The sequence below is a fragment of the Pseudophryne corroboree genome, unplaced genomic scaffold (assembly GCF_028390025.1).
Source record: "Pseudophryne corroboree isolate aPseCor3 unplaced genomic scaffold, aPseCor3.hap2 scaffold_1397, whole genome shotgun sequence".
NCBI lineage: Eukaryota > Metazoa > Chordata > Amphibia > Anura > Myobatrachidae > Pseudophryne > Pseudophryne corroboree.
This window is the reverse complement of record NW_026968023.1, coordinates 1-26,229: the sequence shown is the minus strand read 5'-3', so window position 1 is coordinate 26,229 and position 26,229 is coordinate 1. Positions and strand designations below refer to the sequence as shown.

At 49.5% G+C, this 26,229-nt stretch overlaps 17 non-coding genes and 1 pseudogene across 17 annotated transcripts; 16 read left to right on the top strand and 2 right to left on the bottom strand.

The window, feature by feature from the left end:
* The first annotated feature begins 15,383 nt into the window (after window positions 1–15,383).
* Window positions 15,384–15,547, top strand: LOC134995535 (U1 spliceosomal RNA). Its single transcript, XR_010198289.1, has one exon. It is a non-coding gene; the product is annotated as a U1 spliceosomal RNA (small nuclear RNA).
* Window positions 15,548–15,699: 152 nt separating this feature from the next.
* LOC134995541 (U1 spliceosomal RNA) lies at window positions 15,700–15,841 on the top strand (annotated as a pseudogene).
* A 692-nt stretch (window positions 15,842–16,533) lies between these two features.
* LOC134995555 (U1 spliceosomal RNA) lies at window positions 16,534–16,699 on the top strand. The gene has a single exon (XR_010198308.1). It is a non-coding gene; the product is annotated as a U1 spliceosomal RNA (small nuclear RNA).
* Window positions 16,700–16,851: 152 nt separating this feature from the next.
* Window positions 16,852–17,014, top strand: LOC134995544 (U1 spliceosomal RNA). Its single transcript, XR_010198297.1, has one exon. It is a non-coding gene; the product is annotated as a U1 spliceosomal RNA (small nuclear RNA).
* Window positions 17,015–17,685: 671 nt separating this feature from the next.
* LOC134995557 (U1 spliceosomal RNA) lies at window positions 17,686–17,849 on the top strand. The gene has a single exon (XR_010198310.1). It is a non-coding gene; the product is annotated as a U1 spliceosomal RNA (small nuclear RNA).
* Window positions 17,850–18,001: 152 nt separating this feature from the next.
* LOC134995551 (U1 spliceosomal RNA) lies at window positions 18,002–18,164 on the top strand. The gene has a single exon (XR_010198304.1). It is a non-coding gene; the product is annotated as a U1 spliceosomal RNA (small nuclear RNA).
* Window positions 18,165–18,835: 671 nt separating this feature from the next.
* Window positions 18,836–19,000, top strand: LOC134995547 (U1 spliceosomal RNA). The gene has a single exon (XR_010198300.1). It is a non-coding gene; the product is annotated as a U1 spliceosomal RNA (small nuclear RNA).
* A 152-nt stretch (window positions 19,001–19,152) lies between these two features.
* On the top strand, window positions 19,153–19,315 carry LOC134995545 (U1 spliceosomal RNA). Its single transcript, XR_010198298.1, has one exon. It is a non-coding gene; the product is annotated as a U1 spliceosomal RNA (small nuclear RNA).
* Window positions 19,316–19,989: 674 nt separating this feature from the next.
* LOC134995537 (U1 spliceosomal RNA) lies at window positions 19,990–20,153 on the top strand. The gene has a single exon (XR_010198291.1). It is a non-coding gene; the product is annotated as a U1 spliceosomal RNA (small nuclear RNA).
* A 152-nt stretch (window positions 20,154–20,305) lies between these two features.
* On the top strand, window positions 20,306–20,468 carry LOC134995548 (U1 spliceosomal RNA). Its single transcript, XR_010198301.1, has one exon. It is a non-coding gene; the product is annotated as a U1 spliceosomal RNA (small nuclear RNA).
* A 674-nt stretch (window positions 20,469–21,142) lies between these two features.
* LOC134995540 (U1 spliceosomal RNA) lies at window positions 21,143–21,305 on the top strand. Its single transcript, XR_010198294.1, has one exon. It is a non-coding gene; the product is annotated as a U1 spliceosomal RNA (small nuclear RNA).
* Window positions 21,306–21,457: 152 nt separating this feature from the next.
* Window positions 21,458–21,620, top strand: LOC134995549 (U1 spliceosomal RNA). Its single transcript, XR_010198302.1, has one exon. It is a non-coding gene; the product is annotated as a U1 spliceosomal RNA (small nuclear RNA).
* Window positions 21,621–22,294: 674 nt separating this feature from the next.
* LOC134995559 (U1 spliceosomal RNA) lies at window positions 22,295–22,458 on the top strand. The gene has a single exon (XR_010198311.1). It is a non-coding gene; the product is annotated as a U1 spliceosomal RNA (small nuclear RNA).
* A 152-nt stretch (window positions 22,459–22,610) lies between these two features.
* Window positions 22,611–22,771, top strand: LOC134995556 (U1 spliceosomal RNA). The gene has a single exon (XR_010198309.1). It is a non-coding gene; the product is annotated as a U1 spliceosomal RNA (small nuclear RNA).
* A 674-nt stretch (window positions 22,772–23,445) lies between these two features.
* Window positions 23,446–23,609, top strand: LOC134995538 (U1 spliceosomal RNA). Its single transcript, XR_010198292.1, has one exon. It is a non-coding gene; the product is annotated as a U1 spliceosomal RNA (small nuclear RNA).
* A 152-nt stretch (window positions 23,610–23,761) lies between these two features.
* LOC134995550 (U1 spliceosomal RNA) lies at window positions 23,762–23,924 on the top strand. The gene has a single exon (XR_010198303.1). It is a non-coding gene; the product is annotated as a U1 spliceosomal RNA (small nuclear RNA).
* Window positions 23,925–24,748: 824 nt separating this feature from the next.
* LOC134995543 (U1 spliceosomal RNA) lies at window positions 24,749–24,911 on the bottom strand. Its single transcript, XR_010198296.1, has one exon. It is a non-coding gene; the product is annotated as a U1 spliceosomal RNA (small nuclear RNA).
* Window positions 24,912–25,063: 152 nt separating this feature from the next.
* On the bottom strand, window positions 25,064–25,227 carry LOC134995539 (U1 spliceosomal RNA). Its single transcript, XR_010198293.1, has one exon. It is a non-coding gene; the product is annotated as a U1 spliceosomal RNA (small nuclear RNA).
* Between the last annotated feature and the right edge of the window lie 1,002 nt (window positions 25,228–26,229).

The window sequence follows — 26,229 nt, the reverse complement described above, 5'->3', positions numbered from 1 at the left end:
TCAATTACCATTTTAATAATCGGGTAAAGAAAATTAATTGGATTTTTGAAAGAAAACAATACTGTCAATATACTATTAAAACAAATTAAAATGGTAAAAGTTATTGTACTTTAAGTAAAAATAAAAGAGCAAAAATATCAATCCCAGTTTTGGATTACTTTAATTAACAAAAAAAAAAAGCATATAGCAGAGGATAGTTTCAATCTGCCTACCTCTGGGTTATGGACCCAGCATGCTTCCATTACAGTACTCTGCTGCACATGTAAGTGCAAGAGATCCTGAAGCACTCACTCATCATGGGAAAGTACCAATGTGTTTCTTCATTGGTTGATGGAAGAAACATCATACAAAATCTCTCCACATTATTGACTTTTTAAAATGTTTCTAGGAATCGTTCTAGATGAATGCTTATTAGCCTTTGTCAGTATGTACTTTTGCAAAGTGTCGCGGTGGCGCAATCAGTTAGTGTGTAAGGCTATTAACCAAAAGGTTGGTGGTTCAATCCCACCCAGGGACTTAATTGACCTTGTTATCAGATTTTGGTGATCTTTAAGTAGACAAGTCAAAATTTCAAACCCCCTGTTATGGTGTAGGGTACCTAGCCTTCTCTGATGTAATCAGAGTTAGATTTGATTCAGTGATTTTATAAAAACAGCTAGGAAGCACAATTTAGCAGTGGGTTGCAGAGAAAAAGAAAAATGCTGGCAGAAAAATCCAATTGAGTGATTAAACAGCTCTTCATTTTCTGGCTTTATTTTTATGCTAACTAATTTGTTCTCTGAAAAGTGTCCACAAAGCCAAGTATCTGATTAACATATTTGTAGGGATGGTTTTTCACCTATTACTAAATTAAACTTGCTTCATTGGAAAGGCAGCAAGATGCATCCTCATTTCAATATCTACTGAAATAATACAGGTTGACACCAGGAAACATTAACGCCACTGCATCCTTGCTGCTTTCTCATGTGGAAGTCTGTTTAATGTGAAAACAAGGTGATATCTAATTAGCACACAGGTAAGGAATTAAGAAAATCTTTATTTAAGGGTGAAGATGTTTCTCACAAAATCGTTGCCCCAATGCATCATTGAAATTCAAGCTGGAAAGATGATTTTAATATATCACTTGTACATTTTGTATTGCCCTTCTGGTGACAATGTAGTTTGTTTTTGTCAATTACCATTTTAATAATAGGGTAAAGAAAATTAAGTGGATTTTTGAAAGAAAACAATACTGTCAATATACTATTAAAACAAATTAAAATGGTAAAAGTTATTGTACTTTAAGTAAAAATAAAAGCTAAAATATCAATCCCAGTTTTGGATTACTTTAATGAACAACAAAAAAATGCATATAGCAAAGGATAGTTTCAATCTGCCTACCTCTGGGTTATGGACCCAGCATGCTTCCATTGCAGTACTCTGCTGCACATGTAAGTGCAAGAGATCCTGAAGCACTCACTCATCATGCGAAAGTACCAATGTGTTTCTTCATTGGTTGCTGGAAGAAACATCTTACAAACACTCTCCAGATTATTGACTTTTTAAAGTTTTTCTAGGAAACGTTCTAGATGAATGCTTATTAGTCTTTGTCAGTATATACTTTTTGCAAAGTGTCTCTGTGGCGCAATCGGTTAGTGTGTTCAGCTATTAATCAAAAGGTTGGTGGTTCAATCCCACCCAGGGACGTAATTGACCTTGTGATCAGATTTTGGTGATATTTAAGTAGACAAGTCAAAATTGCAAACCGCCTCTTATGGTGTAGGGTACCTGGCCTTCTCTGATGTAATCAGAGTTAGATTTGATTCAGTGATTTTATAAAAAAACAGCTAGGAAGCACAATTTAGCAGTGGGTTGCAGAGAAAAAGAAAAATGCTGGCAGAAAAATCCAATTGAGTGATTAAACAGCTCTTCATTTTCTGGCTTTATTTTTATGCTAACTAATTTGTTCTCTGAAAAGTGTCCACAAAGCCAAGTATCTGATTAACATCTTTGTAGGGATGGTTTTTCACCTATTACTAAATTAAACTTGCTTCATTGGAAAGGCAGCAAGATGCATCCTCATTTCAATGTCTACGGAAATAATACAGGTTGACACCAGGAAACATTAACGCCACTGCATCTTTGCTGTTTTCTCATGTGGAAGTCTGTTTAATGTGAAAACAAGGTGATATCTAATTAGCACACAGGTAAGGAATTAAGAAAATCTTTATTTAAGGGTGAAGATGTTTCTCACAAAATCGTTGCGCCAATGCATCATTGAAATTCAAGCTGGAAAGATGATTTTAATATATCACTAGTACATTTTGTATTGCTCTTCTGGTGACAATGTAGTTTGTTTTTGTCAATTACCATTTTAATAATCGGGTAAAGAAAATTAAGTGGATTTTTGAAAGAAAACAATACTGTCAATTATAAGGGCACGGTCGTGCCCTTATATTAAGGCTGAATCGAACAAACGGAATTCTCCCATAGGGAACTTCTGAGATGGGGGCATGGTGTTTGAGGGGCTACACCTCAAAACTGATAGGACGTATTGAGCTGAAATTTGGCATGGACGCGTAGAATCGTCACCCGCTGCTGCAGGCCAAATTTCAGGGCAAAATAATAAAAAATGAGGAATTGGGAGTAAGCTAAAGTTCCAACTGTCAGTTTTTTTCTGCCACTCCCTCTGTGGCTTTTTGACAACGTTTTCCTATAGAGTGAATGAAGATTTTTTTGGGAAGGCATAACTCAGGATAGAGGACGAATTAAGACTTGGGGTTTGTTTTACTAGATAGAGTATGCCCCAGTGTAGTGCCTTTTGGGGTTGTGGTTTTTCAGAAAGTTATAGGGTTTTTTTAATTAAGAGAAATATGCCCCATTATAGAGATAGGGCATTTCAATTTGTTGCGCCTGCGCAGTGACCGCCAGCAGGGGGTGTACAGAGAGTAGCTCTGGCAGTTGGGCACGAGGAGACAGAGCGGGAAGGAGTCACGTGGAGCTGCAGGAGGACAGCCAGCGGTTCCCGGCGTGTGAGTTCATTGAGGTCCATGAAGCGGGAGGAGATCGCCGGAGCTGCGTAGCACTGGGTGAGTTCTGTCAGGCAGCCCACCGCTGTGTACCCAGCTTCCACTTCTCCCCCGCGTGTCCGGCCACCCTCCCTTCCCGCCCGCCCGGCCACCCTCCCCTCCCGCCCGCCCGCCCGCCCGCTCGCCCGCTCGCCCGCCCGCTTGCCCGCTGTGTGCCTGGCTGCCTGCGTCTCCTCCCCGCGTCTGTGGTGCGGCTGGCAGTAGGAGGCGTCTCGGGCAGCTGTGTCCGGCCACTCCTCCCTCCTCCTCCTCCCGCTGTGTCCGGCCCTCCCTACCTGCAGTATGCGGTATTTATCAAGGTCTCTATGGTCACCAGTCACCCCCCCTTCCCCCTCTCGCCCTCCCTGCTGTGTGTACGTCTCCCCCCCCCTGCTGTGTGTCCGTCGCCCCCCCCTTGCCCTCCCTGCTGTGTGTCCCCCCCTCCTCCCTGCAGTGTGTTCCCCCCGTGCCCTCCCTGCTGTGTGTCCGGCCACCCTCCCCTCCTCCCGCTGTGTCCGGCCACCCCCCCTCCCGCTGTGTCCGGCCACCCCCCCCCCCCCTCTCGCTGTGTCCGTCCACCCCCCCCCTCCCGCTGTGTCCGGTCACCCCCCTCCCGCTGTGACCGGCCACCCCCCCCACTCCCGCTGTGTCTGGCCACCCCCCCCTCCCGCTGTGTCCGGCCACCCTCCCCTCCTCCCGCTGTGTCCGGCCACCCTCCCCTCCTCCCGCTGTGTCCGGCCACCCCCCCTCCCGCTGTGTCCGGCCACCCCCCCTCCCGCTGTGTCCGTCCACCCCCCCCTCCCGCTGTGTCCGGCCACCCTCCCCCTCCCGCTGTGTCCGGCCACCCCCCCCTCCTCCCGCTGTGTCCGGCCACCCCCCCTCCTCCCGCTGTGTCAGGCCACCCCCCCTCCTCCCGCTGTGTCTGTCCACCCCCCCTCCTCCTCTCTGCTGTGTGTCCGTTCTCCCCCCGCCCTCCCTGCTGTGTGTCCGTCCCCCCCCGCCCTCCCTGCAGCGCCTGACACACGCACACGCAGCGCCTGACACACACGCACACACGCAGCACCTGACACACACACACAGACGCAGCACCTGACATTCACACGGACCTGACACACACGCACACACTCACACGCAGCGCCTGACACACACAGACACGCAGCGCCTGACACACACACTCACGCACCTGACACACACACACACACTCACGCACCTGACACACACACACTCACGCACCTGACACACGCACACTCACGCACCTGACACACGCACACGGCACGCAGCACCTGACACACACACACAGCACCTGACACACACACACACACACGCAGCACCTGACACACAGACATGCAGCGCCTGACACACACACACAGACACGCAGCACCTGACACACACACGCAGACACGCAGCACCTGACACACACACACACGCAGCACCTGACACACACACGCAGACATGCAGCACCTGACACACACACGCAGACACGCAGCACCTGACACACACACGCAGACACGCAGCACCTGACACAGACACGCAGCACCTGACACACACACACATACGCAGCACCTGACACACACACACACACAGCACCTGACACACACACACGCAGCACCTGACACAGACATGCAGCGCCTGACACACACACGCAGACATGCAGCACCTGACACACACATGCAGCACCTGACAGACACACACACACACACACACACACATGCAGCACCTGACACACCCACACACACAGACATGCAGCACCTGACACACCCACACACACACGCAGCACCTGACACACATACATACATGTGGCATTTAACGCACACACGCACAGCACCTGACACACAATCATATACACTCAGAGCACCTAACACACACATACACTCGCAGCACCTCACACACACTCGTATACACACGCAGCACCTGCCACTCACACATATATACACATGTAGCACCTGCCACTCCCACATACATGAACAGCACCTAACACACACATGCAGCACCTGACACACACATGCAGCACCTGACACACACATACACGTGCAGCACCTGACAGTCACACACATACAGATGCGACACAAACACATACACGCTCAACACCTGACACCCACGTGGCAGCTGACGCATACAAATGCAGCACCTGAGATACACACATATACACGTGCAGCACCTGAGACACACACATACACGTACAGCACCTGACACACACACACATGTATGTACACGCGCGGCTCCAGGCACACACATACGTACGTACACACGCGGAATTTAACACACACACACACATACACGTGCGGCACCTGACACACATGTACGAACACGCGTGGCTCCTGACACACACACACGCGTGGCTCCTGACACACACACACACACACACATGTACGAACACGCGCGGCTCCTGACACACACACGTATATACGTATACGCACGGCACCTGACACCTACACGTATGTACGTATACGCACGGCTCCTGACACCCACACGCATGTACACGCGCGGCTCCTGGCACACACACACACACACACGTACGTACACGCGCGGCACCTGACACACGCCTGTACGTACACACATGCACAGCACCTGACATACACACATGTAGGTACGCGCCACCAGACACACACACACACACACACGTACACGTACGACACTTGACACACACGTACGTACACGCACGGCACTGACACGTATGTACGCGCACGGCACCTGACACTCACGTACATACTAGTGATGAGTGGGTTCGGTTCGTCGGAATCCGAACCCCCCGAACTTCACCCATTTTACACGGGTCCGAGGCAGGTTCGAACCTTCCCGCCTTGCTCGGCTAGCCTGAGCGCGCACGAACGTCATCATCCCGCTGTCGGATTCTCGCGAGATTCGGATGTCTGCATTCGTGGAAAGGGATCCCATGTGTAAACATGGGACCCCTTTCAGTCCGTCTGGTCCGGGTGTTCGGTTTGTTGTTTTGCCAAGTACGTGGATTTAATCTGGAACCTGGATCAGGTGAGTATAATTATCTTTTATTTTCAGGTACCCGTGGATTCTACTTGGAGAAGAGGACCGACTGCTTCATGTCAACATAGGTAAGTATGTGTGTGTCGGCAGGTGGGAAATAAAGTTATACTTTCACGGTGTCTGTGTCCTGTTTTTATTTGGGTATTTTTTCCCCAGTGGAACTACAGGTACCAGCGGGCCCGTTTTTCTCCTGCATGCTGGTACTTGTGGTTCTCCAAGTACCAGCTTGCGGGGGAGGCTTGCTGGGACTTGTAGTACTACTAGAAAAAACAATATTCTTTAAATTTTCTCAAGGCTATCAGCCTCCCATCCGCAGCCCTTGGATGGGGGGGACAGCCTCGGGCTTCACCCCTGGCCCTTAGGTGGCTGGGGGGGGGGACCCCTTGATTGAAGGGGTCACCACTCCCCCAGGGTACCCCGGCCAGGGGTGACTAGTTGGATATTTAATGCCACGGCCGCAGGGCACTGTATAAAAGTGACCCCCGGCTGTGGCATTATCTGTCCAGCTAGTGGAGCCCGATGCTGGTGTAAAAAATACGGGGGACCCCTACTCTTTTTGTCCCCCGTATTTTTTGCACCAGCACCAGGCGCAGAGCCCGGTGCTGGTTTTAAAAATACGGGGGATCCCCTGTCCGTTTTTCCCCCGGATTTTTAGAACCAGGACCGGCTCGAAGAGCCCGAGGCTGGTTATGCTTTGGAGGGGGGACCCACGCAATTTTTTTTTCGGGTTTTTCACATTCCATTTAAAAAATAAATAATATTTTAAAAAATATATAAATAATACTTGTGCCTCCAAAAAAGACAAACCAAGTACCTAATCCCTTCTAATATAAATAGATATGCTATTACCAAAAAAAAAAACTGCAAAAAAAAAAACATGTTTTTAAATTTTTTTTATTAGATTCCGCCAGCAAAGTGTGGCGGATTGAAAATGACGAATTTACTGTTTAAAAGCACTGTTGTCGAATTTACAAACTTCAATTGAATATACTTTTGTCGAATTGCCGCATTTGTACCATTGCAGAAAAGTCGAATTTGTCAAATGTCGAATTTTAAAGTCGAATTTTGAAAGCCTGTAAGAATAGGCTCCGTCCCCTTCTACCCCTGTACCTTGCTCTCTCCTGTCTGTGCTCTCTCCCGTCTGTAGGACTAGGCCCCGCCCCCTTCTTACCCTCCTGTGACTGCTCTCTCCTGACAAGTGGACCAGGCCTGCCCCCTACACGCTGCTGGTGTCTTCATTGTTACTTGGTCTGGAGCTCCGTTGGGGAGAGAACTCACGTGAGCGCATTAAGAATGAGGAACTGGGATGTTTTAATTTTATTGTGAGTAGTGTAGTGTGGTGATGTAGTATGTTGTATGGGGGGTATAGTGTAATTATGAAGTGCAGCATATGGGAGGGCTGTAGCATAGTGATGTAGTGTGGCATATGGGGGGTGGTAGCGCATAGGCGTGCGTACAGGGGGTGCCTGGTGCGCACAGGCACTCCCTAATGTCCAGCACCGCTGCACGCCACGCTTGCTGTAGCACAGTGATCGCTGACTGTGTGATCGGTGGAGCCTAGCCTGCAGCTCATTTCCGTACCTCCCACCACCGCTGCACCCGACCCCCCTCTGCCTGCTGCTAATACTATGCTGAGTGCATTCGTCGGCGGCCTCACTGGGGGGACTGGCGTCACCTTGCAATGTGACGTGGTGATGTCCGCCCATGCTCTCCTCCCGCCCACCTGTGCTTTCCTCCTGCTGCGGTCTCTCAGTCCTAGTGTGCCGCGGCCGCCACACCACTGGCAGTGTTCCTCTAGGAGGGACTGGGAGCTGCTGGCAGACACATTCTGCTGAGACTTACTTGTCAGTGCGGGTTCCGGACGGCAGGCGGCGGGTGGGAGGGCAGACGGGGAGCAGGTGTCACAAGGAGTGTGTGGGTAACTAATTCACAATACTTCCGCTCAACGTGGCACTGCTGGTCCTTCATCTCCCATGTCTCTTCACCAGGTGGCGGGCGGCCCGGAAATTAAGTGATGTGTTGTGCAGCAGTCAGTGTGAAGTGACTGTGAGTAACACTGGTGGTGCTGATGATGCTGCTGCAGAATCTGGAAGCAATTAATTCATAAATATAATGTACTCTATCAGTGTTTCTCTGACGTCCTAGTGGATGCTGGGAACTCCGTAAGGACCATGGGGATTAGCGGCTCCGCAGGATACTGGGCACAAAAGTTAAGCTTTAGGACTACCTGGTGTGCACTGGCTCCTCCCCCTATGACAATCCTCCAAGCCTCAGTTAGATTTTTGTGCCCGGCCGAGAAGGGTGCACACTAGGGGCTCTCCTGAGCTTCTTAGTGAAAGTTTAGTTTTAGGTTTTTTATTTTCAGTGAGACCTGCTGGCAACAGGCTCACTGCATCGAGGGACTAAGGGGAGAAGAAGCGAACTCACCTGCGTGCAGAGTGGATTGGGCTTCTTAGGCTACTGGACACCATTAGCTCCAGAGGGACCGAACACAGGCCCAGCCTCGGAGCTCGGTCCCAGAGCCGCGCCGCCGGCCCCCTTACAGAGCCAGAAGCAAGAAGAGGTCCGGAAAATCGGCGGCAGAAGACATCCTGTCTTCACCAAGGTAGCGCACAGCACTGCAGCTGTGCGCCATTGCTCCTCAGCACACTTCACACTTCGGTCACTGAGGGTGCAGGGCGCTAGGGGGGGGCACCCTGAGCAGCAATAGAAACACCTTGGCTGGCGAAAATACATCACATATAGCCCCCAGGGCTATATGGATGAATTTTAACCCCTGGCAGATTCCACAGAAAAACGGGAGAAAAGGCCGCCGAGAAGGGGGCGGAGCCTATCTCCTCAGCACACTGGCGCCATTTTCTCTCACAGCTCCGTTGGAGGGAAACTCCCTGGCTCTCCCCTGCAGTTACTACACTACAGAAAGGGGTTAAAAAAGAGAGGGGGGCACTAATTAGGCGTAGTATAACAATACAGCAGCTATAAGGGGAAAAACACTTATATAAGGTTATCCCTGTATATATATATATATATATATATATAGCGCTCTGGTGTGTGCTGGCATACTCTCCCTCTGTCTCCCCAAAGGGCTAGTGGGGTCCTGTCCTCTATCAGAGCATTCCCTGTGTGTGTGTGTGTGTGTGTCGGTACGATTGTGTCGACATGTATGAGGAGGAAAATGGTGTGGAGGCGGAGCAATTGCCTGTAATGGAGTTGTCACCCCCTAGGGAGTCGACACCTGAGTGGCTGAGCTTATGGAAGGAATTACGTGACAGTGTCAGCTCTTTACAAAAGATTGATGACATGAGACAGCCGGCTACTCAGCCTGTGCCTGTCCAGGTGTCTCAAAAGCCATCAGGGGCTCTAAAACGCCCGTTACCGCAGATGGCAGATACAGACGCCGACACGGATACTGATTCCAGTGTCGACGATTAAGAGACGAATGTGACTTCCAGTAGGGCCACACGTTACATGATTGAGGCTATGGAAAATGTTTTTACACATTTCTGATAATACCAGTACCACTAAAAAGGGTATTATGTTGGGTGAGAAAAAACTGCCTGTAGTTTTTCCTGCATCTGAGGAATTAAATGAAGTGTGTGATGATGCGTGGGTTTCCCCCGATAAAAACTGTTAATTCCTAAAAAGTTATTAGCATCATACCCCTTCCCGCCAGAGGATAGGGCACATTGGGAAACACCCCCTAGGGTGAATAAAGCGCTCACACGCTTGTCTAAACAGGTGGCACTACCGTCCCCGGATACGGCCGCCCTTAAGGAACCTGCTGACAGAAAGCAGTAAAATATCCTAAAATGTATATACACTCACACGGGTGTGATACTGCGACCAGCAATCGCCTCAGCCTGGATGTGCAGTGCTGGGGTGGCTTGGTCGGATTCCCTGACTGACAATATTGATACCCTAGATAGGGACAGTATATTACTGACTATAGAGCATTTAAAAGATGCTTTCTATATATGCGTGATGCACAGAGGGATATTTGCCGACTGGCATCAAGAGTAAGTGCGCTGTCCATTTCTGCCAGAAGAGGGTTATGGACAAGACAGTGGTCAGGTGATGCTGATTCCAAAAGGCATATGGAAGTATCGCCTTATAAAAGGGAGGAGTTATTTGGGGTAGGTCTAACAGACCTGGTGGCCACGGCAACGGCTGGGAAATCCACATTTTTACCCCAGGTAGCCTCTCAACATAAGAAGACGCCGTATTATCAGGCGCAGTCCTTTGGGCCCCATAAGGGCAAGCGGGCAAAAGGCTCCTCATTTCTGCCCCGTGGCAGAGGGAGAGGAAAAAGGCTGCAGCAAACAGCCAGTTCCCAGGAACAGAAACGGTGGGGGCCCGTCTCATAAATTTCAGCGTGCAGTGGGCTCACTCACAGGTGGACCCCTGGATCCTTCAGGTGGTATCTCAGGGGTACAAATTGGAATTCGAGACGTCTCCCCTTCGCCGTTTTCCTAAAGTCTGCTTTACCGACGTCTCCCTCCGACAGGGAGGCGGTATGGGAAGCCATTCACAAGCTGTATTCCCAGCAGGTGATAATCAAGGTACCCCTCCTACAACAGGGAAAGGGGTATTATTCCACGCTGTTTGTGGTACCGAAGCCGGACGGCTCGGTGAGACCTAATTTAAATCTGAAATCCTTGAACACTTACATACAAAGGTTCAAATTCAAGATGGAGTCACTCAGAGCGGTGATGGCAAACCGGGAAGAAGGGGATTATATGGTGTCTCTGGACATCAATGATGCTTATCTCCATGTCCCAAATTACCCTTCTCACCAAGGGTACCTCAGGTTTGTGGTACAGAACTGTCACTATCAGTTTCAGACGCTGCCGTTTGGTTTGTCCACGGCACCCCGGGTCTTTACCAAAGTAATGGCCGAAATGATGATACTCCTTCGAAGGAAGGGAGTTTTAATTATCCCTTACTTGGACGATCTCCGGATAAGGGCAAGATCCAGGGAACAGTTGGTAGTCGGGGTAGCACTATCTCAAGTAGTGTTGCGGCAGCACGGTTGGATTCTTAATATTCCAAAATCGCAGCTGATTCCGACGACACGTCTTCTATTCCTAAGGATGATCCTGGACACAGTCCAGAAAATAAGAATTTACTTACCGATAATTCTATTTCTCATAGTCCGTAGTGGATGCTGGGGACTCCGAAAGGACCATGGGGAATAGCGGCTCCGCAGGAGACTGGGCACAAAGTAAAAGCTTTAGGACTAGCTGGTGTGCACTGGCTCCTCCCCCTATGACCCTCCTCCAAGCCTCAGTTAGGATACTGTGCCCGGACGAGCGTACACAATAAGGAAGGATTTTGAATCCCGGGTAAGACTCATACCAGCCACACCAATCACACCGTACAACTTGTGATCTGAACCCAGTTAACAGCATGATAACAGAAGGAGCCTCTGAAAAGATGGCTCACAACAACAATAACCCGATTTTTGTAACAATAACTATGTACAAGTAATGCAGACAATCCGCACTTGGGATGGGCGCCCAGCATCCACTATGGACTATGAGAAATAGAATTATCGGTAAGTAAATTCTTATTTTCTCTAACGTCCTAGTGGATGCTGGGGACTCCGAAAGGACCATGGGGATTATACCAAAGCTCCCAACCGGGTGGGAGAGTGCGGATGACTCTGCAGCACCGAATGAGAGAACTCCAGGTCCTCCTCAGCCATGGTATCAAATTTGTAGAATTTAGCAAACATGTTTTCCCCTGACCAAGTAGCTGCTCGGCAAAGTTGTAAAGCCGAGACCCCTCGGGCAGCCGCCCAAGATGAGCCCACTTTCCGTGTGGAATGGGCTTTTACAGATTTTGGCTGTGGCAGGCCTGCCACAGAATGTGCAAGCTGAATTGTACTACAAATCCAACGAGCAATCGTCTGCTTAGAAGCAGGAGCACCCAGCTTGCTGGGTGCATACAGGATAAACAGCGAATCAGATTTTCTGACTCCAGCCGTCCTGGAAACATATATTTTCAGGGCCCTGACTACGTCCAGCAACTTGGAATCCTCCAAGTCCCTAGTAGCCGCAGGCACCACATATGAAAAATTAGGTAAGGGCTTTTATAGGATAAAGCCGCCAATTCTGAGACACGATGTACAGAGAGCCAACGTAAAAAATAACAATGTTTATTAATAAAACATATAAAAAGATTAATTGTCAAATAACCGGTGAAAAATATATATAAATATATATAAGAACATTCTACCTTTGAGAAAGTCACGTGAACGTGACGAAACGCGTCAGGACCCGCCCCTATCCACACTCAGCTCAGGTGAAATCTTCCAGGTGTTCCTTGGTCCCCGCTGCACCCTCCTTCTACAGCATCCGACATCAGCGGCTTCAGCGCACACGCCGCCACGACCGGGTTGTGAGAGAGACGGTCCATTCCTTTCCGCTGCACAGCGTATATGGGCATTGCAGGACATTGAAGCCGAGGACGCTCGGCTCTTACCAGCCCATTTTGGAAAGGTATTGAATATCAATTTCAACTGAGGGACTTTTTTATTCATTAGGATCCTACCAACACACCTGGTATTTATCAACTATCTAACAAGTGAATCACTGAACTTTTCACCCCAATAAGCTGAGTCATTACAATATACCACTAGTTCACGTCTAGTGACTGTTCTTATATATATTTGTATATATTTTTCACCGGTTATTTGACAATTAATCTTTTTATATGTTTTATTAATAAACATTGTTATTTTTTACGTTGGCTCTCTGTACATCATGTTTCGTTCCTGATATTCAGCGCAGCCGTTTGTTCTTTTTCTATGCTATCACCACAATACTACACATAGTATTCCGGCAAGCGCAGACTATCAGGAACATAAAATTGTGATTATTTAATTCTATGAATAACGTATTGGTTTTCACTTTTTATTTTGATGATTAGGCGCTCGTTTGTTGCAGTTTTTTGTTTTGGTCAATTCTGAGACACGCCTGGCTGAAGCCAGGGCTAACAGCATTACCACTTTCCATGTGAGATATTTTAAGTCCACAGTGGTGAGTGGTTCAAACCAATGTGATTTTAGGAATCCCAAAACTACATTGAGATCCCAAGGTGCCACTGGAGGCACAAAAGGAGGCTGTATATGCAGTACTCCCTTGACAAACGTCTGAACTTCAGGAACAGAAGCCAGTTCTTTTTGGAAGAATATTGACAGGGCCGAAATTTGAACCTTAATGGACCCTAATTTGAGGCCCATAGACAGTCCTGTTTGCAGGAAATGCAGGAAACGACCCAGTTGAAATTCCTCTGTAGGGGCCTTCCTGGTTTCGCACCACGCAACATATTTACGCCAAATACGGTGATAATGTTGTATGGTTACATCCTTCCTGGCTTTGATCAGGGTAGGGATGACTTCATCCGGAATGCCTTTTTCCTTCAGGATCCGGCGTTCAACCGCCATGCCGTCAAACGCAGCCGCGGTAAGTCTTGGAACAGACATGGTCCCTGCTGGAGCAGGTCCTTTCTTAGAGGTAGAGGCCACGGGTCTTCCATGAGCATCTCTTGAATTTCCGGGTACCAAGTCCTTCTTGGCCAATCCGGAGCCACGAGTATAGTCTTTACTCCTCTCCTTCTTATGATTCTCAGTACTTTTGGTATGAGAGGAAGAGGAGGGAACACATACACTGACTGGTACACCCACGGTGTTACCAGAGAGTCCACAGCTATTGCCTGAGGGTCCCTTGACCTGGCGCAATATCTGTCCAGCTTTTTGTTGAGGCGGGACGCCATCATGTCCACCCTTTGGTTTTTCCCAACGGTTCACAATCATGTGGAAGACTTCTGGGTGAAGTCCCCACTCCCCCGGGTGAAGATCGTGTCTGCTGAGGAAGTCTGCTTCCCAGTTGTCCACTCCCGGAATGAACACTGCTGACAGTGCTATCACATGATTCTCCGCCCAGCGAAGAATCCTTGCCACTTCCATCATTGCCCTCCTGCTTCTTGTGCCGCCCTGTCTGTTTACGTGGGCGACTGCCGTGATGTTGTCCGACTGGATCAACACCGGCTGACCCTGAAGCAGAGGTCTTGCCTGACTTAGGGCATTGTAAATGGCCCTTAGTTCCAGGATATTTATGTGAAGTGACGTTTCCATGCTTGACCACAAGCCCAGGAAATTTCTTCCCTGTGTGACTGCTCCCCAGCCTCTCAGGCTGGCATCCGTGGTCACCAGGACCCAATCCTGAATGCCGAATCTGCGGCCCTCTAGGAGATGAGCACTCTGTAACCACCACAGGAGAGACATCCTTGTCCTTGGAGACAGGGTTATCCGCTGATGCATTTGAAGATGCGATCCGGACCATTTGTCCAGCAGATCCCACTGAAAAGTTCTTGCATGGAATCTGCCGAATGGAATCGCTTCGTAAGAAGCCACCATCTTTCCCAGGACCATTGTGCATTGTACTGACACTTGGCCTGGTCTTAGGAGGTTCCTGACTATGTCGGATAACTCCTTGGCTTTCTCCTCCGGGAGAAACACCTTTTTCTGTACTGTGTCCAGAATCATCCCTAGGAACAGCAGACGTGTCGTCGGAATCAGCTGCGATTTTGGAATATTTAGAATCCATCCGTGCTGTCGTAGTACTACTTGAGATAGTGCTACTCCGACCTCTAACTGTTCTCTGGACCTTGCCTGCTTACTTTGTGCCTTCCAATGCACAATGCAAACTACAGGTAGTGCTGCAGGGCCCACACCCTTTTACTTGCCGTACAGAGTAGCTCTGGATCTGTTACAGTGCCCAGCTGCTGCAAGAAATCAGCTTGAATGCTTCAGGGGCTGGGGCATAGCCAACATGAGCCCCACACCGAAGGAGGGTGGAGGTGTTTAATGCGAACTAGGGGTCATCCAAGCGCCGCAAAAGGCCGCCATGCCCTGCACGCCCCTTTTCTCTTTTCATATGCAGACGAGGGTTGAAGCCAACTTTGACCCACTGCTTGGATGACATCACCGTATGCAAATCCATCTGCTGCAGGCCTTCCCCCAGGAATGCTTGCACTAGTTGTTGCATTTGGTTTGTTGTTTGACCCACTGCTTGGATGACATCACCGTATGCAAATCCATCTGCTGCAGGCCTTCCCCCAGGAATGCTTGCACTAGTTGTTGCATTTGGTTTGTTGTTTGGGGGTGCTTCATTATTAGGCAGCCTTCTGCCCTCCCATGTTCATCTGAAAATTTGTGTTCTCCCTGCAGTTGTTGTCCCCAGATGAGAGTTCCCTTGTGCTGCCTCAGTTGAATCTCCTTTACTTGACAGAGATGTGCCTGAGCAGCGGCCCTCCCCAGCCCTATCCCAAATCATACTTATTTTGCATAGGAGATACCATGGTCATGAAGATTGTTCTCCCAGGGTGAGGTTCATTCATTGCATTCTGGGTATGCTGACCCCTGTGATTTCCCCAAATGTGGGAAACTCGACTGCATTATTTGTGGTAGTGGGGGACTGTGTTTGTGCTTTCCTCTGGTCAGCTCTGGTAAAAGTCAGATTTATTTGTCTCAGATCTTCCTCTAGCCTTGTTCTTCTTTCGAGAGTTCCCTTGTGCTGCCTCAGTTGGATCTCCTTCACTTGACAGGGGGGTACCCGAGCAGCGACCCTCCCCAGCTCTAGCCCAACTTCTACTTACCTGGCAGGTGAGATACTATGATCATGTAGGTGCTTCTCCCAGGGCAAGGCTCACCCATTGCACTCTGGGTGTGCTGCTCCTGCGATTTCCCCAAATGTGGGAAACTTGACTGCATAATTTGTGTTTCCCCTGGTCGGCTCTCATATAATTCAGATCTCTTTGTCTCAGGTCTCTCTCCAGCCTAGTTTGCTGTCTGTTTCAACTTCTCTTTTCTTGAGCCGCTCCCTTCTATGCCCTTGCGCACTATCCTGACTTCTCCCGTCTGCTTACTTTGTGCCTTCCAATGCACAATGCAAACTACAGGTAGTGCTGCAGGGCCCACACCCTTTTACTTGCCGTTCAGAGCAGCTCTGGAGCTGTTACAGTGCCCAGCTGCTGCAAGAAATCAGCTTGAATGCTTCAGGGGCTGGGGCATAGCCAACATGAGCCCCACACCGAAGGAGGGTGGAGGTGTTTAATGCGAACTAGGGGTCATCCAAGCGCCGCAAAAGGCCGCCATGCCCTGCACGCCCCTTTTCTCTTTTCATATGCAGACGAGGGTTGAAGCCAACTTTGACCCACTGCTTGGATGACATCACCATATGCAAATCCATCTGCTGCAGGCCTTCCCCCAGGAATGCTTGCACTAGTTGTTGCATTTGGTTTGTTGTTTGGGGGTGCTTCAGTATTAGGCAGCCTTCTGCCCTCCCATGTTCATCTGAAAATATGTGTTCTCCCTGCAGTTGTTGTCCCCAGATGAGAGTTCCCTTGTGCTGCCTCAGTTGAATCTCCTTTACTTGACAGAGATGTGCATGAGCAGCGGCCCTCCCCAGCCCTATCCCAAATCATACTTATTTTCCATAGGAGATACCATGGTCATGAAGATTACTCTCCCAGGGTGAGGTTCATTCATTGCATTCTGGGTATGCTGACCCCTGTGATTTCCCCAAATGTGGGAAACGCGACTGCTTTATTTGTTGGTAGTGGGGGGACTGTGTTTGTGCTTTCTTCTGGTCAGCTCTGGTAAAAGTCAGATTTCTTTGTCTCAGATCTTCCTCTAGCCTTGTTCTTCTTTCGAGAGTTCCTTTGTGCTGCCTCAGTTGGATCTCCTTCACTTGACAGGGGGGTGCCCGAGCAGCGACCCTCCCCAGCTCTTGCCCAACTCCTACTTACCTGCCAGGTGAGATACTATGATCATGAAGGTGCTTCTCCCAGGGCAAGGCTCACCCATTGCACTCTGGGTGTGCTGCCCCTGCGATTTCCCCAAATGTGGGAAACTTGACTGCATAATTTGTGTTTCCCCTGGTCGGCTCTCGTATAATTCAGATCTCTTTGTCTCAGGTCTCTCTCCAGCCTAGTTTGCTGTCTGTTTCCACTTCTCTTTTCTTGAGCCGCTCCCTTCTATGCCCTTGCGCACTATCCTGACTTCTCCCGTCTGCTTACTTTGTGCCTTCCTACGCACAATGCGAACTACAGGTAGTGCTGCAGGGCCCACACCCTTTTAGTTGCCTTACAGAGCAGCTCTGGAGCTGTTACAGTGCCCAGCTGCTGCAAGAAATCAGCTTGAATGCTTCAGGGGCTGGGGCATAGCCAACATGAGCCCCACACCGAAGGAGGGTGGAGGTGTTTAATGCGAACTAGGGGTCATCCAAGCGCCGCAAAAGGCCGCCATGCCCTGCATAACCCTTTTCTCTTTTCATATGCAGATGAGGGTTCCAGCCAACTTTGGCCCACTGCTTGGATGACATCACCGTATGCAAATCCGTCTTCTGCAGACCTTCACCCAGGAATGCTTTTACTAGTTGTTGCATTTGGTTTGTTGTTTGGGGGTGCTTCAGTATTAGGCAGCCTTCTGTCCTCCCATGTTCATCTGAAAATATGTGTTCTCCCTGCAGTTGTTGTCCCCAGATGAGAGTTCCCTTGTGCTGCCTCAGTTGAATCTCCTTTACTTGACAGAGATGTGCCTGAGCAGCGGCCCTCCCCAGCCCTATCCCAAATCATACTTATTTTGCATAGGAGATACCATGGTCATGAAGATTGTTCTCCCAGGGTGAGGTTCATTCATTGCATTCTGGGTATGCTGACCCCTGTGATTTCCCCAAATTTGGGAAACTCGACTGCATTATTTGTGGTAGTGGGGGACTGTGTTTGTGCTTTCCTCTGGTCAGCTCTGGTAAAAGTCAGATTTCTTTGTCTCAGATCTTCCTCTAGCCTTGTTCTTCTTTCGAGAGTTTCCTTGTGCTGCCTCAGTTGGATCTCCTTCACTTGACAGGGGGGTGCCCGAGCAGCGACCCTCCCAAGCTCTAGCCCAACTCCTACTTACCTGCCAGGTGAGATACTATAATCAGGAAGGTGCTTCTCCCAGGGCAAGGCTCACCCATTGCACTCTGGGTGTGCTGCTCCTGCGATTTCCCCAAATGTGGGAAACTTGACTGCATAATTTGTGTTTCCCCTGGTCGGCTCTCGTATAATTCAGATCTCTTTGTCTCAGGTCTCTCTCCAGCCTAGTTTGCTGTCTGTTTCAACTTCTCTTTTCTTGAGCCGCTCCCTTCTATGCCCTTGCGCACTATCCTGACTTCTCCCGTCTGCTTACTTTGTGCCTTCCAATGCACAATGCAAACTACAGGTAGTGCTGCAGGGCCCACACCCTTTTACTTGCCGTTCAGAGCAGCTCTGGAGCTGTTACAGTGCCCAGCTGCTGCAATAAATCAGCTTGAATGCTTCAGGGGATGGGGCATGGCCAACATGAGCCCCACACCAAAGGAGGGTGGGGGTGTTTAATGCGAACTAGGGGTCATCCAAGCAGCGCAAAAGGCCGCCATGCCCTGCACGCCCCTTTTCTCTTTTCATATGCAGATGAGGGTTGAAGCCAACTTTGACCCACTGCTTGGATGACATCACCGTATGCAAATCCGTCTTCTGCAGAACTTACCCCAGGAATGCTTGCACTAGTTGTTGCATTTGGTTTGTTGTTTGGGGGTGCTTCAGTATTAGGTAGCCTTCTGCCCTCCCATGTTCATCTGAAAATATGTGTTCTCCCTGCAGTTGTTGTCCCCAGATGAGAGTTCCCTTGTGCTGCCTCAGTTGAATCTCCTTTACTTGACAGAGATGTGCATGAGCAGCGGCCCTCCCCAGCCCTATCCCAAATCATACTTATTTTGCATAGGAGATACCATGGTCATGAAGATTACTCTCCCAGGGTGAGGTTCATTCATTGCATTCTGGGTATGCTGACCCCTGTGATTTCCCCAAATGTGGGAAACGCGACTGCTTTATTTGTTGGTAGTGGGGGACTGTGTTTGTGTTTTCCTCTGGTCAGCTCTGGTAAAAGTCAAATTTCTTTGTCTCAGATCTTCCTCTAGCCTTGTTCTTCTTTCGAGAGTTTCCTTGTGCTGCCTCAGTTGGATCTCCTTCACTTGACAGGGGGGTGCCCGAGCAGCGACCCTCCCCAGCTCTAGCCCAACTCCTACTTACCTGCCAGGTGAGATACTATGATCATGAAGGTGCTTCTCCCAGGGCAAGGCTCACCCATTGCACTCTGGGTGTGCTGCCCCTGCGATTTCCCCAAATGTGGGAAACTTGACTGCATAATTTGTGTTTCCCCTGGTCAGGTCTCGTATAATTCAGATCTCTTTGTCTCAGGTCTCTCTCCAGCCTAGTTTGCTGTCTGTTTCAACTTCTCTTTTCTTGAGCCGCTCCCTTTTATACCCTTGTGCACTATCCTGACTTCTCCTCCTGTCTGCTTACTTTGTGCCTTCCAATGCGCAATGCAAACTACAGGTAGTGCTGCAGGGCCCACACCCTTTTACTTGCCTAACAGAACAGCTCTGGAGCTGTTACAGTGCCAAGCTGCTGCAAGAAATCAGCTTGAATGCTTCAGGGGATGGGGCATGGCCAACATGAGCCCCACACCAAAGGAGGGTGGGGGTGTTTAATGCGAACTAGGGGTCATCCAAGCAGCGCAAAAGGCCGCCATGCCCTGCACGCCCCTTTTCTCTTTTCATATGCAGATGAGGGTTGAAGCCAACTTTGACCCACTGCTTGGATGACATCACCGTATGCAAATCCGTCTTCTGCAGAACTTCCCCCAGGAATGCTTGCACTAGTTGTTGCATTTGGTTTGTTGTTTGGGGGTGCTTCAGTATTAGGCAGCCTTCTGCCCTCCCATGTTCATCTGAAAATATGTGTTCTCCCTGCAGTTGTTGTCCCAAGATGAGAGTTCCCTTGTGCTGCCTCAGTTGAATCTCCTTTACTTGACAGAGATGTGCATGAGCAGCGGCCCTCCCCAGCCCTATTCCAAATCATACTTATTTTGCATAGGAGATACCATGGTCATGAAGATTTTTCTCCCAGGGTGAGGTTCATTCATTGCATTTTGGGTATGCTGACCCCTGTGATTTCCCCAAATGTGGGAAACTTGACTGCATTATTTGTGGTAGTGGGAGACTGTGTTTGTGCTTTCCTCTGGTCAGCTCTGGTAAAAGTCAGATTTCTTTGTCTCAGATTTTCCTTTAGCCTTGTTCTTCTTTCGAGAGTTCCCTTGTGCTGCCTCAGTTGGATCTCCTTCACTTTACAGGGGGGTACCCGAGCAGCGACCCTCCCCAGCTCTAGCCCAACTCCTACTTACCTGCCAGGTGAGATACTATGATCATGAAGGTGCTTCTCCCAGGGCAAGGCTCACCCATTGTACTCTGGGTGTGCTGCTCCTGCAATTTCCCCAAATGTGGGAAACTTGACTGCATAATTTGTGTTTCCCCTGGTCGGCTCTCGTATAATTCAGATCTCTTTGTCTCAGGTCTCTCTCCAGCCTAGTTTGCTGTCTGTTTCAACTTCTCTTTTCTTGAGCCACTCCCTTCTATGCCCTTGCGCACTATCCTGACTTCTCCTCCCGTCTGCTTACTTTGTGCCTTCCAATGCACAATGCAAACTACAGGTAGTGCTGCAGGGCCCACACCCTTTTACTTGCCTTACAGAGCAGCTCTGGAGCTGTTACAGTGCCCAGCTGCTGCAAGAAATCAGCTTGAATGCTTCAGGGGCTGGGGCATAGCCAACATGAGCCCCACACCGAAGGAGGGTGGAGGTGTTTAATGCAAACTAGGGGTCAGACAAGCGCCGCAAAAGGCCACCATGCCCTGCACGCCCCTTTTCTGTTTTCATATGCAGACGAGGGTTGAAGCCAACTTTGACCCACTGCTTGGATGACATCACCATATGCAAATCCATCTGCGGCAGGCCTTCCCCCAGGAATGCTTGCACTAGTTGTTGCATTTGGTTTGTTGCTTGGGGGTGCTTCAGTATTAGGCAGCCTTCTGCCCTCCCATGTTCATCTGAAAATATGTGTTCTCCCTGCAGTTGTTGTCCCAAGATGAGAGTTCCCTTTTGCTGCCTCAGTTGAATCTCCTTTACTTGACAGAGATGTGCATGAGCAGCGGCCCTCCCCAGCCCTATTCCAAATCATACTTATTTTGCATAGGAGATACCATGGTCATGAAGATTTTTCTCCCAGGGTGAGTTCATTCATTGCATTTTGGGTATGCTGACCCCTGTGATTTCCCCAAATGTGGGAAACTTGACTGCATTATTTGTGGTAGTGGGAGACTGTGTTTGTGTTTTCCTCTGGTCAGCTCTGGTAAAAGTCAGATTTCTTTGTTTCAGATCTTCCTCTAGCCTTGTTCTTCTTTTGAGAGTTCCCTTGTGCTGCCTCAGTTGGATCTCCTTCACTTGACAGGGGGGTGCCCGAGTAGAGACCCTCCCCAGCTCTAGCCCAACTCCTACTTACCTGCCAGGTGAGATACTATGATCATGATGGTGCTTCTCCCAGGGCAAGGCTCACCCATTGCACTCTGGGTGTGCTGCCCCTGCGATTTCCCCAAATGTGGGAAACTTGACTGCATAATTTGTGTTTCCCCTGGTCGGCTCTCGTATAATTCAGATCTCTTTGTCTCAGGTCTCTCTCCAGCCTAGTTTGCTGTCTGTTTCCACTTCTCTTTTCTTCAGCCGCTCCCTTCTATACCCTTGTGCACTATCCTGACTTCTCCTCCCGTCTGCTTACTTTGTGCCTTCCAATGCACAATGCAAACTACAGGTAGTGCTGCAGGGCCCACACCCTTTTACTTGCCTTACAGAGCAGCTCTGGAGCTGTTACAGTGCCCAGCTGCTGCAAGAAATCTGCTTGAATGCTTCAGGGGATGGGGCATGGCCAACATGAGCCCCACACCAAAGGAGGGTGGAGGTGTTTAATGCGAACTAGGGGTCATCCAAGCACTGCAAAAGGCCGCCATGCCCTGCACGCCCCTTTTCTCTTTTCATATGCAGATGAGGGTTGAAGCCAACTTTGACCCACTGCTTGGATGACATCACCGTATGCAAATCCGTCTTCTGCAGAACTTCCCCCAGGAATGCTTGCACTAGTTGTTGCATTTGGTTTGTTGTTTGGGGGTGCTTCAGTATTAGGCAGCCTTCTGCCCTCCCATGTTCATCTGAAAATATGTGTTCTCCCTGCAGTTGTTGTCCCCAGATGAGAGTTTCCTTGTGCTGCCTCAGTTGAATCTCCTTTACTTGACAGAGATGTGCATGAGCAGCGGCCCTCCCCAGCCCTATTCCAAATCATACTTATTTTGCATAGGAGATACCATGGTCATGAAGATTGTTCTCCCAGGGTGAGGTTCATTCATTGCATTTTGGGTATGCTGACCCCTGTGATTTCCCCAAATGTGGGAAACTTGACTGCATTATTTGTGGTAGTGGGGGACTGTGTTTGTGCTTTCCTCTGGTCAGCTCTGGTAAAAGTCAGATTTCTTTGTCTCAGATTTTCCTCTAGCCTTGTTCTTCTTTCGAGAGTTCCCTTGTGCTGCCTCAGTTGGATCTCCTTCACTTTACAGGGGGGTACCCGAGCAGCGACCCTCCCCAGCTCTAGCCCAACTCCTACTTACCTGCCAGGTGAGATACTATGATCATGAAGGTGCTTCTCCCAGGGCAAGGCTCACCCATTGCTCTGGGTGTGCTGCTCCTGCGATTTCCCCAAATGTGGGAAACTTGACTGCATAATTTGTGTTTCCCCTGGTCGGCTCTCGTATAATTCAGATCTCTTTGTCTCAGGTCTCTCTCCAGCCTAGTTTGCTGTCTGTTTCCACTTCTCTTTTCTTGAGCCGCTCCCTTCTATGCCCTTGCGCACTATCCTGACTTCTCCTCCTGTCTGCTTACTTTGTGCCTTCCAACGCACAATGCGAACTACAGGTAGTGCTGCAGGGCCCACACCCTTTTACTTGCCTTACAGAGCAGCTCTGGAGCTGTTACAGTGCCCAGCTGCTGCAAGAAATCAGCTTGAATGCTTCAGGGGCTGGGGCATAGCCAACATGAGCCCCACACCAAAGGAGGGTGGAGGTGTTTAATGCAAACTAGGGGTCAGCCAAGCGCCGCAAAAGGCCACCATGCCCTGCACGCCCCTTTTCTCTTTTCATATGCAGACGAGGGTTGAAGCCAACTTTGACCCACTGCTTGGATGACATCACCATATGCAAATCCATCTGCGGCAGGCCTTCCCCCAGGAATGCTTGCACTAGTTGTTGCATTTGGTTTGTTGTTTGGGGGTGCTTCAGTATTAGGCAGCCTTCTGCCCTCCCATGTTCATCTGAAAATATATGTTCTCCCTGCAGTTGTTGTCCCCAGATGAGAGTTCCCTTGTGTTGCCTCAGTTAAATCTCCTTTACTTGACAGAGATGTGCATGAGTAGCGGCCCTCCCCAGCCCTATTCCAAATCATACTTATTTTGCATAGGAGATACCATGGTCATGAAGATTTTTCTCCCAGGGTGAGGTTTATTCATTGCATTTTGGGTATGCTGACCCCTGTGATTTCCCCAAATGTGGGAAACTTGACTGCATTATTTGTGGTAGTGGGAGGCTGTGTTTGTGATTTCTTCTGGTCAGCTCTGGTAAAAGTCAGATTTCTTTGTTTCAGATTTTCCTTTAGCCTTGTTCTTCTTTCGAGAGTTCCCTTGTGCTGCCTCAGTTGGATCTCCTTCACTTTACAGGGGGGTACCCGAGCAGCGACCCTCCCCAGCTCTAGCCCAACTCCTACTTACCTGCCAGGTGAGATACTATGATCATGAAGGTGCTTCTCCCAGGGCAAGGCTCACCCATTGTACTCTGGGTGTGCTGCTCCTGCGATTTCCCCAAATGTGGGAAACTTGACTGCATAATTTGTGTTTCCCCTGGTCGGCTCTCGTATAATTCAGATCTCTTTGTCTCAGGTCTCTCTCCAGCCTAGTTTGCTGTCTGTTTCCACTTCTCTTTTCTTCAGCCGCTCCCTTCTATACCCTTGTGCACTATCCTGACTTCTCCTCCCGTCTGCTTACTTTGTGCCTTCCAATGCACAATGCAAACTACAGGTAGTGCTGCAGGGCCCACACCCTTTTACTTGCCTTACAGAGCAGCTCTGGAGCTGTTACAGTGGCCAGCTGCTGCAAGAAATCAGCTTGAATGCTTCAGGGGCTGGGGCATAGCCAACATGAGCCCCACACCGAAGGAGGGTGGAGGTGTTTAATGCAAACTAGGGGTCAGTCAAGCGCCGCAAAAGGCCACCATGCCCTGCACGCCCCTTTTCTGTTTTCATATGCAGACGAGGGTTGAAGCCACCTTTGACCAACTGCTTGGATGACATCACCACAAATCCATCTGCGGCAGGCCTTCCCCCAGGAATGCTTGCACTAGTTGTTGCATTTGGTTTGTTGTTTGGGGGTGCTTCAGTATTAGGCAGCCTTCTGCTCCACCCTCCTTTGGTGTGGGGCTTATGTTGGCCATGTCCAATCCCCTGAAGCATTCAAGCAGATTTCTTGCAGCAGCTGGGCACTGTAACAGCTCCAGAGACGCTCTGTAAGGCAAGTAAAAGGGTGTGGGCCCTGCAGCACTACCTGTAGTTTGCATTGTGCATTGGAAGGCACAAAGTAAGCAGACGGGAGGAGAAGTCAGGATAGTGCACAAGGGTATAGAAGGGAGCGGCTGAAGAAAAGAGAAGTGGAAACAGACAGCAAACTAGGCTGGAGAGAGATCTGAGACAAAGAGATCTGAATTATACGAGAGCCGACCAGGGGAAACACAAATTATGCAGTCAAGTTTCCCACATTTGGGGAAATCGCAGGGGCAGCACACCCAGAGTGCAATGGGTGAGCCTTGCCCTGGGAGAAGCACCTTCATGATCATAGTATCTCACCTGGCAGGTAAGTAGGAGTTGGGCTAGAGCTGGGGAGGGTCGCTGCTCGGGCACCCCCCTGTTAAGTGAAGGAGATCCAACTGAGGCAGCACAAGGGAACTCTCGAAAGAAGAACAAGGCTAAAGGAAAATCTGAAACAAAGAAATCTGACTTTTACCAGAGCTGACCAGAAGAAATCACAAACACAGCCTCCCACTACCACAAATAATGCAGTCGAGTTTCCCACATTTGGGGAAATCACAGGGGTCAGCATACCCAAAATGCAATGAATGAACCTCACCCTGGGAGAAAAATCTTCATGACCATGGTATCTCCTATGCAAAATAAGTATGATTTGGAATAGGGCTGGGGAGGGCCGCTGCTCATGCACATCTCTGTCAAGTAAAGGAGATTCAACTGAGGCAGCACAAGGGAACTCTCATCTTGGGACAACAACTGCAGGGAGAACATATATTTTCAGATGAACATGGGAGGGCAGAAGGCTGCCTAATACTGAAGCACCCCCAAACAACAAACCAAATGCAACAACTAGTGCAAGCATTCCTGGGGGAAGGCCTGCCGCAGATGGATTTGCATATGGTGATGTCATCCAAGCAGTTGGTCAAAGTTGGCTTCAACCCTCGTCTGCATATGAAAAGAGAAAAGGGGCGTGCAGGGCATGGTGGCCTTTTGCGGCGCTTGGCTGACCCCTAGTTTGCATTAAACACCTCCACCCTCCTTTGGTGTGGGGCTCATGTTGGCTATGCCCCAGCCCCTGAAGCATTCAAGCTGAATTCTTGCAGCAGCTGGGCACTGTAACAGCTCCAGAGCTGCTCTGTAAGGCAAGTAAAAGGGTGTGGGCCCTGCAGCACTACCTGTAGTTCGCAGATGGATTTGCCGCCATAGAATGCGCCTGCTGAATCGTGTTACAGATCCAGAGAGCAATAGTCTGCTTTGAAGCAGGGGTGCCAATCTTGTTGGCTGCATACAGGACAAACAGTGCTTCTGTTTTTCTGACTCTAGCCGTTCTGGCCACGTAAATTTTCAAAGCCCTGACCACATCAAGGGACTCGGAATCCTCCAAGTCACGCGTAGCCACAGGCATCACAATAGGTTGGTTCATATGAAAGGATGATTCCACTTTTAGCAGGAATTGAGGACGGGTCTGCAATTCCGCTGCCACCGCGCTACAACCCCGGCCGACGCAATTGCCGGTCTGAGTAAGGTACCAGAATGTGTGTAAATGGACTTTAGGGTAACCTCCTGCTTGCGGTCAGCAGGGTCCCTGATGGTAGCCGTATCCTGGGATGGCAGCGCTACCTTTTTGGATAAGCGTGTCAATGCTTTATCCACC